We start from the raw sequence: 13,610 nt of genomic DNA, 5'->3' as shown, positions 1-13,610 counted from the left end.
TATCACTGGATTTTATGCCCTTATAAAACGACTTCTTGGGCCCAAGATTTTCGGCCCAAAGTTCTGCGATTTGACCCACATGGCCCAGGATCAACTCGATCCATGAAGCAGAGCCGGGTCATAATTTGCATACAGTAGGGGTTCATCACGCCTCTGATGCTAATGGCGTTTTCCTTGGACTCGTGCAGAAGCCCCTTCTCTGTCAGCAGGCTCTATCATTTAGGACTCATGTTAACCTGAGGCCATAAGAAATCTAGTACTGGGAAATAAACCAGTAACACGCAGAGTCAGATTAGTAGACAATCCTCCAGACATGATTCACCCACACTAAAAGCAAAAAGGAACAAAATAGAAACATGACTCACCTTTTATGAACACCTTGGCCAAAGGAAAATTTTCTTTAGGCAGAAATTCAGGATACCATGCTCCACCAATGGCGAAGAAGTATTTATCCCAATTTCAGTGGGAGCTGTCAAAATCAGTGAAGATCGTTCGATCCTTTTTAGGAAAAAGATAGAAGGTCTTCCAGGGTTTACCCTCAATTGCCTTGTTAGTCGACTTAGTGAAGCATGCGTATATGTCATATGATTGAATGTCGACATTCCTGAGAGTTCCTATCATCTGAGCACCAACTATGGATTGGATAGTGTTCGGAAGAAATTGAGAAATGTGAGCTCTAGAGTTTGAAATTACTTGCACCAACAGAGCAGGGGAGGGAAACGAAGCCACTCAATGTGTCTCAGAGTCATAACAATCTCAGTGGGCTTGACTACATCCTTGAATCGCCATTCCTGTAGTTTAGCATCCGAAAGCATCCGGACCGTGACGTTATCAGGAATGTCGAACGATTTGTGTATGCGTTCATATGTATTTTTGTACCCATCACGATCCATAAGTTCGGGAGATGAACGTGAAGACATGATCGAGAAGACTGAGATTATTGCTGTGAGAATAGAAGGGTGGTTAACTTTAGGGTTTCTTCCCTCCAAGTTCTTCCCTGAAAAATTTAGAGTAAAGTTTGAAATGTGAATTATTTGAATTAAAACCAGTTAAATGAAAAATGAAGTTCCTTAATCGAGTGCTTAACTCGGTAACTGTGTTTGCATTAAATTTCAAGTGTAAAATTTTAGGGGATTATACGATCGTGTACCTACGAACAGCCTCGATCTGCAGGGAATGACGGCTTTAGGCGAAATCTTTGGCATTGAAGAGTCGGCCCAAGGTTCGAGTGAATAAGCGTGCCTCATCCGTTCGAAGCTTGGGCCAGGGGGCATCTGTTGGCCCAAGATTTCGGTCCAAAGTTCCTTCCTCATTTGCCGTATATTCAAAACGGATCGTTTTGATCTGCAAAAGCTCAAAAGGCAGAAGCTACGGGTCAGAGGCGATCTGCGACTCTGATTTCCAAGTATTTATTTTAAAATCAACACATTTTGGAGGGAAATTCAGTTATGTTTCCCCCGCCAGTCAAGGGTTCGGTTGAACCAACTAAACACTTTACATTTTTGTTCTATAAATATGAAATTCTTATTCAAACAATGGTGTAACGCCCTGGTTACCCAAGAACAGTTATGGTGAACAGTGAACCGAAAATTTGACCCTTTACCCGAGTCCTTTGGTTAAAAACGTGATCTAAGTGTTATTAACAGGCTAAGGTGAAAAACCAATAAAAATGAAATGATACATTTCATTAAGTATATAAACTGCTCATGAGCCATTCAAAACGTTTACAAGTTGTTTGTAGTACAAAATGGTCACTACTGTTTCAGATTTACAATCCTTGCCGACCTAAGCGGCAAAAATAGGGTAAACCCCCTAGTCCCTCTGAGAACTCCTTGGCCATGGTGGTCAAGCGGCCACATATGTACACAACACCACCTAAGCTCTCCACTCAAGGTTGGGTGAGCTTCTCTTTCCCTTTACCTGCACCACATAGCACCCATGAGCCAAGGCCCAGCAAGAAAACACAATAAAGCATGATATAATATCAACAATGATCATAACAATCATTCAGAACTATCAGTCCAAAACAGATAGGTGACAGTAACGAAAGTCACAAAAGTGGGTACAGCTTCCTCTAGCCATGTGACGATAGGGTCACCAGGGCTTAACTGATAAGTTATCCTTTCATAAGTTTGATCAGGATAAGTGTATGGTGAATAGTCACCAACATAACCTTCCTCATGACCATAGAGTCATAACCCTGGAACATCGTTCCCTAGCCATGTGACAACAGTCACCGGGGCCTTATGCCCTGGCTCTGAGTACTAGTCTTAGACTAGCCAAGCGCTTATAAGTTCATCGACCTTAGGGTCGGTCCAACATTAATGCCATAGAGACATTCAATGCTGATATCGATTAGATCTAATCTTCATTTGGCTCGACGTTCATGACGCTATGCCACTTCTGACTCTTAGGTCAGTATCGCTAACTAGTCAATGCCATAATCAAGTAAGTAACACTCTCCAGCATTTAATATGCAATCCATGTCAAGGATGTCATATACATAAACAGGGTGCAACTGTATTCATACACTGTTTTCTTACCTCTGGTTCGAGTGAAAAATTAATATAAGAACGACCCTTGAGAACGATCAATCTTTTAATTCCTTGACGGTCACCTGGTCATAACCAAAATATAGGATTCATCAATGAAAATGACAACAAAGGGTTCCCAAACCAAAACCTAGCCTCCGAGACATCGAATCCTACTAAACCGGGTAGTAGGATCGATCCCGAGGCCTAAGGCATGAATCCCCAAGCTAAAAACACATTTCTGGCCAAAAATGCCCTTATGGGCCGCGGCTCACCCCTCTGACAGAGCCATTTCCACCCAAGAAACCAACGTAGGTCGCGGCTCACCATAGCCATGCCGCAACCCTTTACCCAAACCAGCAAGCACCAGCTTGTCTTCCCCTGCGTTTTCCCTCAGAACCAAACCTTCAAACAAGTTCCAAACCTCATCCAAACACTCAATCCAACCCCTAAACATCATCTATATCAAACCCTCATCAAAACTCAAGTTAAACATCAATCAAAACTTCCATTAATCCAAACTATCCTCAACAAAAACATAGGCTGAAATCTAAAAGAAACAGAGTAAAACCAGAAAACTTATGGTTGAAACGCACCTCAAACTTGAGATTAAATCCCCTTCAATGGCTGAACCAACTCTATGAACTCAACCCCTTGATTTCCTAGCTTGATTCCTCAATTTGAGCTCAAAAACTCCAAAGGTACAATGAGAGGGAATGATGTACGGGAAGGAGAAGTAAAGGCTATGTTTTGTTCTATTTTTCTACAGCCAACTAAAGTTTCATATACATCCAAACCAAATGACCTAAATGCCCCTAGGTCACTTAAGAAAGTCATCCCAAGGGTAAAATCGGTACTTTCCACCTATCTCGTTAATCATAATTAACGCTCTCCAATTCCCGTTAATCTCAATATTCTCAAACACCAATTATTCATATCCCGTTACCCTATAATTCCCGGTAATGCTCTAATCAATAAAAACACCCCGAGACTCACCTCGAACGCCGAGCTAAAGCTTGTTATGACCAAACCGATAAATTGTATTTAAAGATCGTCTCATGCCGAATAAATCGAACCAATCCACATTATAATGTGGCCTCACAATATATCATTGACATGCAAACAAATATACAATTATGCCCTCAACAGCCAAATTACCAAAACACCCCTGTAAACAAATGTGAACCCACATGCATGCATTTAACGTCATATTATAATATAATTCTCATAAACATGCATAAATTCATTTAATGGCATAATTAAACAGTTATGGCCCTCCCGGCCAACTAATCCAGCCATTAAACCATATTAGGGATTCCGGGGCATTACAACTATCCCCTCCTTACAGAAATTTCGTCCTTGAAATTTACCTGAACATCTCGGGATACTGACTCCGCATATCTGACTCCAGCTCCCAGGTTGCCTCCTCGACCTTGCTGTTCCTCCACAATACCTTAACCAAAGGTATTGTCTTATTCCTGATGACTTTATCTTTTTTTTCAAGTATCTAAACAGGCTGCTCCTCAGAGGAGAGATCTGGCTCAAGCTCATGGGTGCTATGTGGTGCAGGTAAAGGGAAAGAAAAGCTCACCCAGTCTTGAGTGGAGAGCTTAGGTGGTGATGTGTACATATGCGGCCGCTTGACCACCATGGCCAAGGAGTTCTCAGAGGAACTAGGGGGTTTACCCGATTTTTGCCGCTTAGGTCGGCGGGTTTGTAATTTTGAAATTGTAGTGACCATTTTGAGTTGTAAATCTTTTATGGGCCCATGAACAGTTTTATGTATTCAATAAAATATATCATTTCCTTTTTATTGTTTTTCCACCTTAACATGTTAATGACACTTAGAACACGTTTTTAACCAAAGGACTCGGGTAACGGGTCAAATTTCCGGTTCACCGTAATTGTTCTGGGGTAACCAGAGTGTTACAACTTGGTATCAGAGCATGCCAAGGTTAAGGTTCCTGTAGACTGGCTGGGCATGTACACACATCACTGAAGTCAAGCTCGACTCATGGTTTGGTAACTATTTATGTAGTTATGTGCATAACTGCTTAAACATGGTATATATGCTTTACATGTATGCATGAGACACCATGTCAAACCTGTGCCCTGAAATATGATATTCTTAGCTAATGCGTGCTAATTAGTACTGAGATTGCTGGAACATACTTATTAGTGTGGTTGTTTTGTTGGTTTTTATTGATCAAATCAGAGATTATACGCAGCGGAACAACAATCAAATTGTTCGGTTAATCCTATAAGATTTCTAGATCTACTTCTTCACATGCATATATATATATTGAATCAAGGACATGAACAGAAAAATTACCTTAGGTCCTTCCTAGCTGCTATCTTTTCGTACGGCTGAATCCTTGAGATCTCACACCAAGATCTTCCAAAATGTTCCCAGGCACACAAAGAATGAGTGTGGGCTCGCTATACAAATAATAGGCAATAACTATTTATCAGGTGTTCTCAACACATGAGATCTGATAAATTTTTGGACCTAGGTTTTGTGAAGAACAATGACTTTTGTTTATGTCACTGTTCTCTTTCTCTGAGAGAGATTCCTAGATATTTTTCTATCCCTGAAAAGTCATGTTATGTGAAAAACTGATATCCTATATTTAATATATCATATATATTAAAATATTTGTTATTTTAAAAAAATTCAAAATAATTGATCAGTTATCAGATTTTTGTTTAAATAATAATATTTTAATCATATTAAAATATCTCATTATTTATTTAATATTTAAATAACTAAAATTGTGGAATCAAGAGACTGAGGACACTCTCTTATGCGTGTAGCACAGTGCCTGTGTACTGTGCCACACGTGTACCACATGCCTGTGATGGCATGTGATTTATCCCAATTTTTATTATTATTTAAATACCAAAAATCCCAAAAATAAATTAATTCAAAATTAATTATATTTTTGTTAAATCAAATAATTGATTAATTCTTAATTAATTAATTACACATAATTAATTAATAATTATGTTTGATACATAGAAAAATATTTTACTTATCACATAAGTCCTTTTTGCCCAATTTTGTATTTACCTTTGTTAGTGTTTGTTTGAGCCATTTTGGGGATCATGGACCTATAACATTAAGCTCCAATAAATAAACTAAATAATTAAACTCTTTAATTATAATAGTTAATTTGTTAATTCTGATATTACTCCACTATAAATTCAGAATTGCACTCTTTATGTTATAGATATACTTTTACAGAAATCTTTTCTTAAGTCGTCCATTGATATAACCATCTTACAATAGTTCAACCCTCTAATTAATTAGTTCATAAATTAGAATGGAAGAATTACTATTTTACCTTTCTAATTTACTTCTTATTCCTTAAGTACCAATAATTCACTAGTGAATAATTAATCTATAATCTAATTATAGATTTGAGCTTGATTAGTGGTGAAAAATGCACATTTATTTATTTTAATTGTCAAAATAAATTAAGTTTTAATTAATATTTTCATAGAATTAATGTGATATATTCTTACATTGGAAATATTTGATTTTAATTTAATTTATTTATATTTTGTAGAAAATAAAGTGTATTTTGGCACTTGGAAACAAAGAAAAAAAAAAAGAAAGCAAGAAGAGAAGAAGTAGAATTGAAAATGTAGTGGAATTGTGGCATTTTTGAAGTAATTTTGCCCAGGCCCATTTGGCCCAAGCCCAGCGATCCCCCACTGCCAGCGCGCCAAGTGGCGCTTCCTCCTCGCGCCATGCGTCCTTCAGCAGCCTCTTGACTCATATGCAAGCTGACCTCTTGATCCTCACTCCAACACCACTTTAGTCTTCCTTCAACAAACATATAGCTGAGCCCAAACCCCAAACGCAGGCCCAAATTCTCCTTCAGTCAAGGATCCCAAGCCCAGCCTCCTTCACAAGCTCCTCCAGCAAGCCCAACTTCCTTCAGCCCTCTCCCAGCTAGCGCCACGTGGCCTCCTCTCATTGGCTGCCCATGGGCAAAACCCTCATCTGCACCAGCCACTTTCAACCCATATTTTGTGGGTATTGGGCCTTGCAAAATTACCATTTTGAGCTTTAAAACTCATCTTTTTTGGTACTTTTGAAAAATGGCATTTGACCATACACTAAAATAGCTAGGGTAATATTAATAATAAGATTTGATTTTTTTAATCATATTTTATTATTAATATTTCATAATTATTTTGTAAACCCCATTTTGTTGTTTAATTTCTTTTTAGTCATTTTCTCCATCTATAAATAGGGACACTCTCTTCACATTTGGTATGTAATTTTTAGAGTAGAGAAACTATAGCAAAATTTCCACTCACTTTCTTCTCATATTTTCTTCTTAGAATTTTGTGAGAATCATGAGCATAATGGCCTAATCTTCCTAGGAAGGTTAGGGATGATTCCATATGCAAGTAATGTTATTTTGCCACTTTGATTTACTATGTTCTTAATGTAATATATTTGAGTTATTTATGTTTTTTCATCTCTATCTTTATTTTGTTATCTCTATTTACTTATGCTAATAGTATATAGGATTAGTCATGCTCTTTCTATGTGCTTCTAATTAGTAAAAGTAATATTGATACATAATTTTATGTCTAATCTTCTATTGCATTATTGCCCTTGGGTATTTTGTCATTTTTAGATTTTTCATAAGATTAACTTGTGCTTTTAAAGTAAAGAACTTTATAACTCAAATGAACTTTTGTTAGAAAAACTATGGACTTTAATGTTAGATTTTCTAAGTAAATGTTGGGATGTGAACTATTTACTTGTGTATTTTTGTAAATCAAGTAACCAAGTAACTAAACAAGCATATGGATGATTCTTGAAACCTTTCATTTTCTCAAACTCTTGATTACATCTTACCTTTATTTCACTTATCTCATTTCATCACTTTATCAAAATATAATACCAAAACCTCAAACATCTTTCCATTTACAATTTTATTTACTTCTTGTTACTAACTTTTTGTGCAATTTTCTACTAACCTTTTGATTTTAGGTTACCTCCTTGTGGATCGACCGCCCGATCTTACTACAACTACCGCTTAGTGTAGTCACATTTTGAGCGTTAAACAAATTTTGGCGCCGTTGCCGGGGGAGGTAATTTTCAAAGGTTTAGTGAAATTTCTACAAAAAAAAATGTTAATAACCTTATTTGTATTTTTGTTGGTGTAAATATTGTGGTAGTATAGTTTTTGTTTTTATTATTATTTTTTTTATTTACTAATATTATTAAAAAAAAAATTCCAAAAAAAAAAATTAGTTATTTATATATATATATTTTTTTCTTTTTCTTTCTTCCTTTCTTTTTTTTTTCTTTGGTAAAACAAAAACAAAAAAAAATAAAATTACACTATACATATAAAAAAAAAAAACGTTCAAAAAAAAAAACATATATATATTTAATTATTATATATTTAGTTCTCCATTTTTTTTTTCTACTTTTCGGATACCATATAAACAAATAAAAACATTATATAGATATATATATATATATATAAACCTATATAATTTATTTTCTCTTTTTTTTAACTATAGTTTTATTAATCTTTCTTTTTTTTTTAGTTAAATAAATATTTGTAAAAAAAAAATTAAGTTACTTTTCTTTTCTTTTCTTTATTTTATATTTTGTGTTTTTTTTATTTTGTTGCTTAGTTTAGGTTTTTCTTTTCCTTTGCCTTAGTTTTCCTTAGAATTTAGGTTTAAAAAAAAAAACATAAAATTGCATAAAATTGTTCATAAAATTTCAATCATAAAACACTTAGTATTGGGAACAATTGTGTAATATTACAAATGGTAGAAACCGATATTGTTCTGTCTAGAAAGATTGGTTGTTAAATAAGGTTTGTGATAGCGTTACCCTCCACACTTACCTGGGAACCTCGGGGAGTTCTGTCTAGGCAAGTGTGGGTCTAAAGCGGTACCTTGGCAACCTTCCCAATCGGCCTGGGAACATTTCGAGCATCTACCTTTGCACTATTACATTGTTGAACTTATTACTATAAGAAAACCAAGCTTGTTTTGTCAAAATAAGCAATTTCATTTTGCTTAAAGGTTGTTTGGTCGAAAAGGTTGGCCTGTGATCCACCATACTTACTCAGTAACCTCGGGGAGTTCTAGTAAGGCGTTGGAGATCACCTGAAAACCTCCAATTCTACCTGGGAACAAGTTTAACAAAAAAAAAAAATCAATCAAAAAAAAAAAAAGAAACATAAAATACATCTAATTCTGATTTCCGAGAGTGGATGAATCATTACGAAACTTCCAGTGACACTTCTTCCAATTCATCTGCCACTCCTACCGGAACTCCTTCCACCATTCCTGCTTCTCCACAAACTTTCGCTGATAATAACCCATTCGCAATGGCTCGCAATGATGAAATCCAACCCAGAACTCTCAATGACTATCTCCATCCCACTCGCACTTCCACACCTTCATGCATTATCTTCCCTCCTAATATGCCCGCATTAGACTTTAAACCTGGCATGATTCAACTCTTGCCTACATTTCATGGAATGGAAAACGAAAGCCCATACGTGCATATCAGAGAATTCGAGGAGGTGGTAGCCACGCTCTATAACTGAGCCGACAATGCCGATGCTGTGCGACTGAAGTTCTTCCCTTTCTCCTTGAAGGACAAAGCCAAAAGCTGGTTGTACTCTTTGAGACCTAGGTCAATCGGAACATGGGAGGAGATGACTAAATCTTTCTTTCTGAAACACTTCCCTAGCCATAAGACCAACAGTCTGAAACGACAGATTTCCACATTTTCCCAAAAAGACAATGAAACGTTCTATCAAGTCTGGGAAAGATTCAAAGATCTGTTAAATCAGTGCCCGCACCATGGCTATGAGAACTGGCGCTTGGTCAGTTACTTCTATGAAGGCCTCACGAGTCGTGAGCGCCAGTTTGTAGAGATGCTATGCAATGGTGAATTCCTCGAAAAAGAGCCAGACGATGCTCTTGAATATCTCGAAGAAACTGCAAAAAAATCTCACACCTGGACTGGTCCAAGTGCTACTGACAGCACCAACCGACACAAACCATCAGGGATCTATCAACTTCGAGAAGAGGATAGTATTAAGGCCCAACTCGAAGCTTTGAAAAAGCAGTTTGAGGTCTTAATGACGAAAAATGGGCAAAAGTCGCACATGATCGCTCAAGTGGAACCGCAAGAACCTTGCTTTGTATGTGGAGGGACGGAGCACTTAGCTAAGGACTGCTTAGCTTTGAATGAAATGAGGGGGGTTTATGAGGAGCAATGCAATGCCTTAGGGGCATATAACAAGCCATTCTCCCATACGTACAACCCTGGTTGGAGAAACCACCCAAATTTCAGTTGGAGAGATTCCAACCAAGCTCAATCGTCTGGAGGCCAATGGAGAAATGAGGAACAAGTTCAACCATCAAAGGCGTATTCTGCACCTCATTACAATGCTCATCCACAACGCAATTCTCTCGAGAATACTCTTCATGCATTCATGGAGGAACAATCCAAACTGAATCGCCAAATGATGGAAGAAATCAAGGAAATGAAATGTCAATTCTCAAAATTGACTGAATCCTTGGCCATTCCTGAAAAAGGCAAACTTCCTTCCCAACCGAAATTCAATGTTCAAGGCCAACACATGGCCCAATCTTCAAATTCAAATGATCAAAACGTCAAGGAAGTAAATGCCATCACGACGAGAAGCGGTAAAACTTTGCCAGACCCACCCATAAAATCCAATTCTCCCAGTGTTCCAAAAGTCATTCCTGAAAATCCACCACTCAATGCCACTCCAAAAATACCATTTCCCCAGGCTTTGAAACCTGCTGGGAAACTTCCTGATAACCGAGCTGAACTCCTTGAGCACTTGACACAAGTGAAGATTAATCTTCCTTTGCTTCACATCATTAAACAAGTGCCCGCTTATGCCAAAATCATCAAGGATCTTTGTACTGCAAAAAGGAAGCACCACGTCAAGAAGACTGCTTTCTTGACCGAGCAAGTGAGTGCGGTGATTGAATAAAAGACACCGCCAAAATACAAAGATCCTGGTTGTCCCACCATTTCTTGCCAAATTGGGACCCATGAAGTCAGCCAAGCCTTACTTGACCTTGGCGCGAGTGTTAATCTCATGCCTTATTCTGTATACTCGCAACTCGGTCTTGGAGAAATGAAGCCAACATCTGTTGTACTACAGCTTGCTGATCGTTCCACCAAAAAGCCTAGGGGTATCGTTGAGGATGTATTGGTTCAAATTGAAAAATTCTATTATCCCGTGGATTTTCTTATTCTTGATACCCAATCTGTGGTAAACATGGAGTCGAAAATTCCTATTATCCTCGGAAGACCATTCCTTGCTACAGCAAATGCTTTGATCAATTGTCGGAATGGTCTAATGAAGATATCGTTTGGAAACATGACTCTTGAAGTCAATATCTTCCACATCGGGAAACAACCCCGAGAAGATGATGAATGTTACCAAACATTCATGATTGACTCTTTGATTCCCGAGGAGGTTCAATTGCGAAACAACTTTGATAATCTTGACGAACTCCTCCTTCTGTCAGAGAATGAAAGTCCCAGTTCTATTGAGTCTACTCTTGCAATATCAGATTGCATAGACTCACGCAATAGAAGGACTCAGTTTTGGCAACCTCGCTTTGAAGAGCTACCTCGCGAGAGGGCACAGCCGAAAACTTCAGCCGAAGAGGTTCCAACTGTTCAATTGACCCAACTTCCCGAGGGTTTGAAACATGCCTTCTTGGGAGACGGTGAAACCTTTCCTGTTATCATCTCATCCAACCTTCAAAATTCTCAAGAATTGCAGTTACTCGAGCTACTGCGAACGCATAAATCTGCGATAGGTTGGACGCTTGCTGACATCAAAGGTATTAGCCCTTTAATTTGCTCTCATCGAATCAATCTAGAGGACGGAGCCATCCCTCGAAGAGACCCTCAGCGGCAACTGAATCCCACGATGAAGGAAGTTGTAAAAAATGAAGTTTTGAAATTGCTAGACGCTGGTATTATTTACCCGGTAGCAGATATCAAATGGGTCAGTCCTACTCAAGTCGTGCCCAAGAAATCTGGTGTCACCGTTATCCAAAACGAAAAAGGGGTCCTTGTCCCCACAAAAACGGTGACGGGGTGGCGCATGTGCATCGATTATAGAAAATTAAATGCCGCCTCCCGCAAAGATCATTTTCCACTCCCATTCATTGATCAAATTCTTGAACGAGTAGTTGGCCATCCTTTCTATTGCTTTCTTGATGGCTACTCTGGCTATTATCAAATTGAGATTGCATTAGAGGACCAAGATAAGACCACTTTCACTTGTCCCTTTGGCACTTTTGCTTTCCGGCGTATGCCATTTGGCTTGTGTAATGCACCAGCTACTTTCCAAAGATGCATGATGAGCATCTTTAGTGACATGATCGAAAAATCAATGGAAGTATTCATGGATGACCTAACTGTTTTTGGAAACTCCTTCGAGACATGTCTTCTTCATCTTGAAGCTGTTTTAAAACGATGCATCGAGAAAGGACTTGTCCTCAATTGGGAGAAATGCCACTTCATGGTATCTTCTGGCATAGTCTTAGGTCACATTGTTTCTGAAAAAGGAATTGAGGTTGATCAATCCAAAGTCGACCTTATCTCCAACCTGCCGACTCCTAAGACTGTCAAAGACGTTAGGTCATTTCTTGGTCATGCTGGGTTCTATAGGAGGTTCATACAAAAATTTTCAATGATTGCTCGTCCGCTGAGCAACCTCCTAGCCAAAGATGTTACCTTTGAGTGGACACCTAAGTGTGAGGAATCCTTCCGAGCGCTTGTCAATTCGCTCACTTCCGCTCCCATCATTCAGTCACCCGATTGGAGTCTTCCTTTCGAGATCATGTGTGACGCCAGCAACTTTGCTGTGGGAGCTGTGCTAGGGAAACGAAGGGAGGGGAAACCCTTTGTTGTCTATTATGCAAGCCGAACTCTCAATAGTGCTCAAATGAATTATTCCACTACTGAAAAAGAGTTGCTTGCCGTTGTCTTTTCCCTTGACAAATTCCGATCTTATTTGATTGGATCGCCTATTACGATCTTCACAGATCACTCCGCCCTTAAGTATCTCCTTTCCAAAAAGGATGCTAAGGCGCGATTAATACGGTGGATCCTTCTCCTGCAAGAATTTGACATAACGATCAAAGACAAGAAAGGTGTTGAAAATGTCGTCGCGGACCATTTGTCCCGACTTGAATTCAGCGATCCCGCTAACGGTCCACCTATTCATGATGATTTCCCCGATGAACAATTGCTTTCTGTTGCTAAGTTGCCGTGGTATGCTCACATTGTAAACTACTTAGTAACAGGTGAACTCCCATCTGAATGGAGTTCACAAGACAAACGCAAATTTCTGGTCAAGGTGCGCAATTTCTTTTGGGATGACCCATACTTATTCAAGTATTGCCCCGACCAAATCATTCGAAGATGCATCCACAACGATGAGGTGTCTAGTGTGCTGAATTTTTGCCACAATGATGCTTGTGGTGGTCACTTCTCTGTGAAGAAAACCGCTGTAAAAATCTTGCAATGCGGCCTTTACTGGCCCACCTTGTTCAAAGACACCAATGATTTCTGTCGTTCTTGTGTAAGGTGCCAAAAGTTAGGATCCTTATCCCGTCGGCACATGATGCCCCTGAACCCAATTCTTGTTATTGAAATATTTGATTGTTGGGGGATAGACTTTATGGGACCATTTCCACCTTCTTTTGGCTACCTTTACATTCTCCTCGCTGTGGATTATGTTTCCAAATGGGTCGAGGCTGTACCGTGTCTAACCAATGATAACGCTACAGTTGTCAAATTCTTGAAAGAAAATGTGTTATCAAGGTTCGGTACCCCTCGCGCTATCATCAGTGATCAAGGCACTCATTTTTGCAACCGATCCTTTGAGGCTCTTATGCGCAAGTACGGTGTACTTCATAAAGTTGCAAATGCCTATCATCCACAGACCAATGGTCAAGCCGAGTTAGCCAATAGGGAGATAAAACACATTCTGGAAAAGACGGTAAATCCCGACCGCA

At 38.7% G+C, this 13,610-nt stretch overlaps 1 non-coding gene across 1 annotated transcript; it reads right to left on the bottom strand.

Moving 5' to 3' along the window:
* Nucleotides 1-9,289: 9,289 nt before the first annotated feature.
* LOC133798966 (small nucleolar RNA R71) lies at nucleotides 9,290-9,396 on the bottom strand. The gene has a single exon (XR_009876180.1). It is a non-coding gene; the product is annotated as a small nucleolar RNA R71 (small nucleolar RNA).
* Nucleotides 9,397-13,610: the final 4,214 nt, after the last annotated feature.

Source organism: Humulus lupulus, chromosome 8 (genome assembly GCF_963169125.1).
Source record: "Humulus lupulus chromosome 8, drHumLupu1.1, whole genome shotgun sequence".
Lineage (NCBI taxonomy): Eukaryota > Viridiplantae > Streptophyta > Magnoliopsida > Rosales > Cannabaceae > Humulus > Humulus lupulus.
This window is presented reverse-complemented; position numbering and strand designations above follow the sequence as displayed.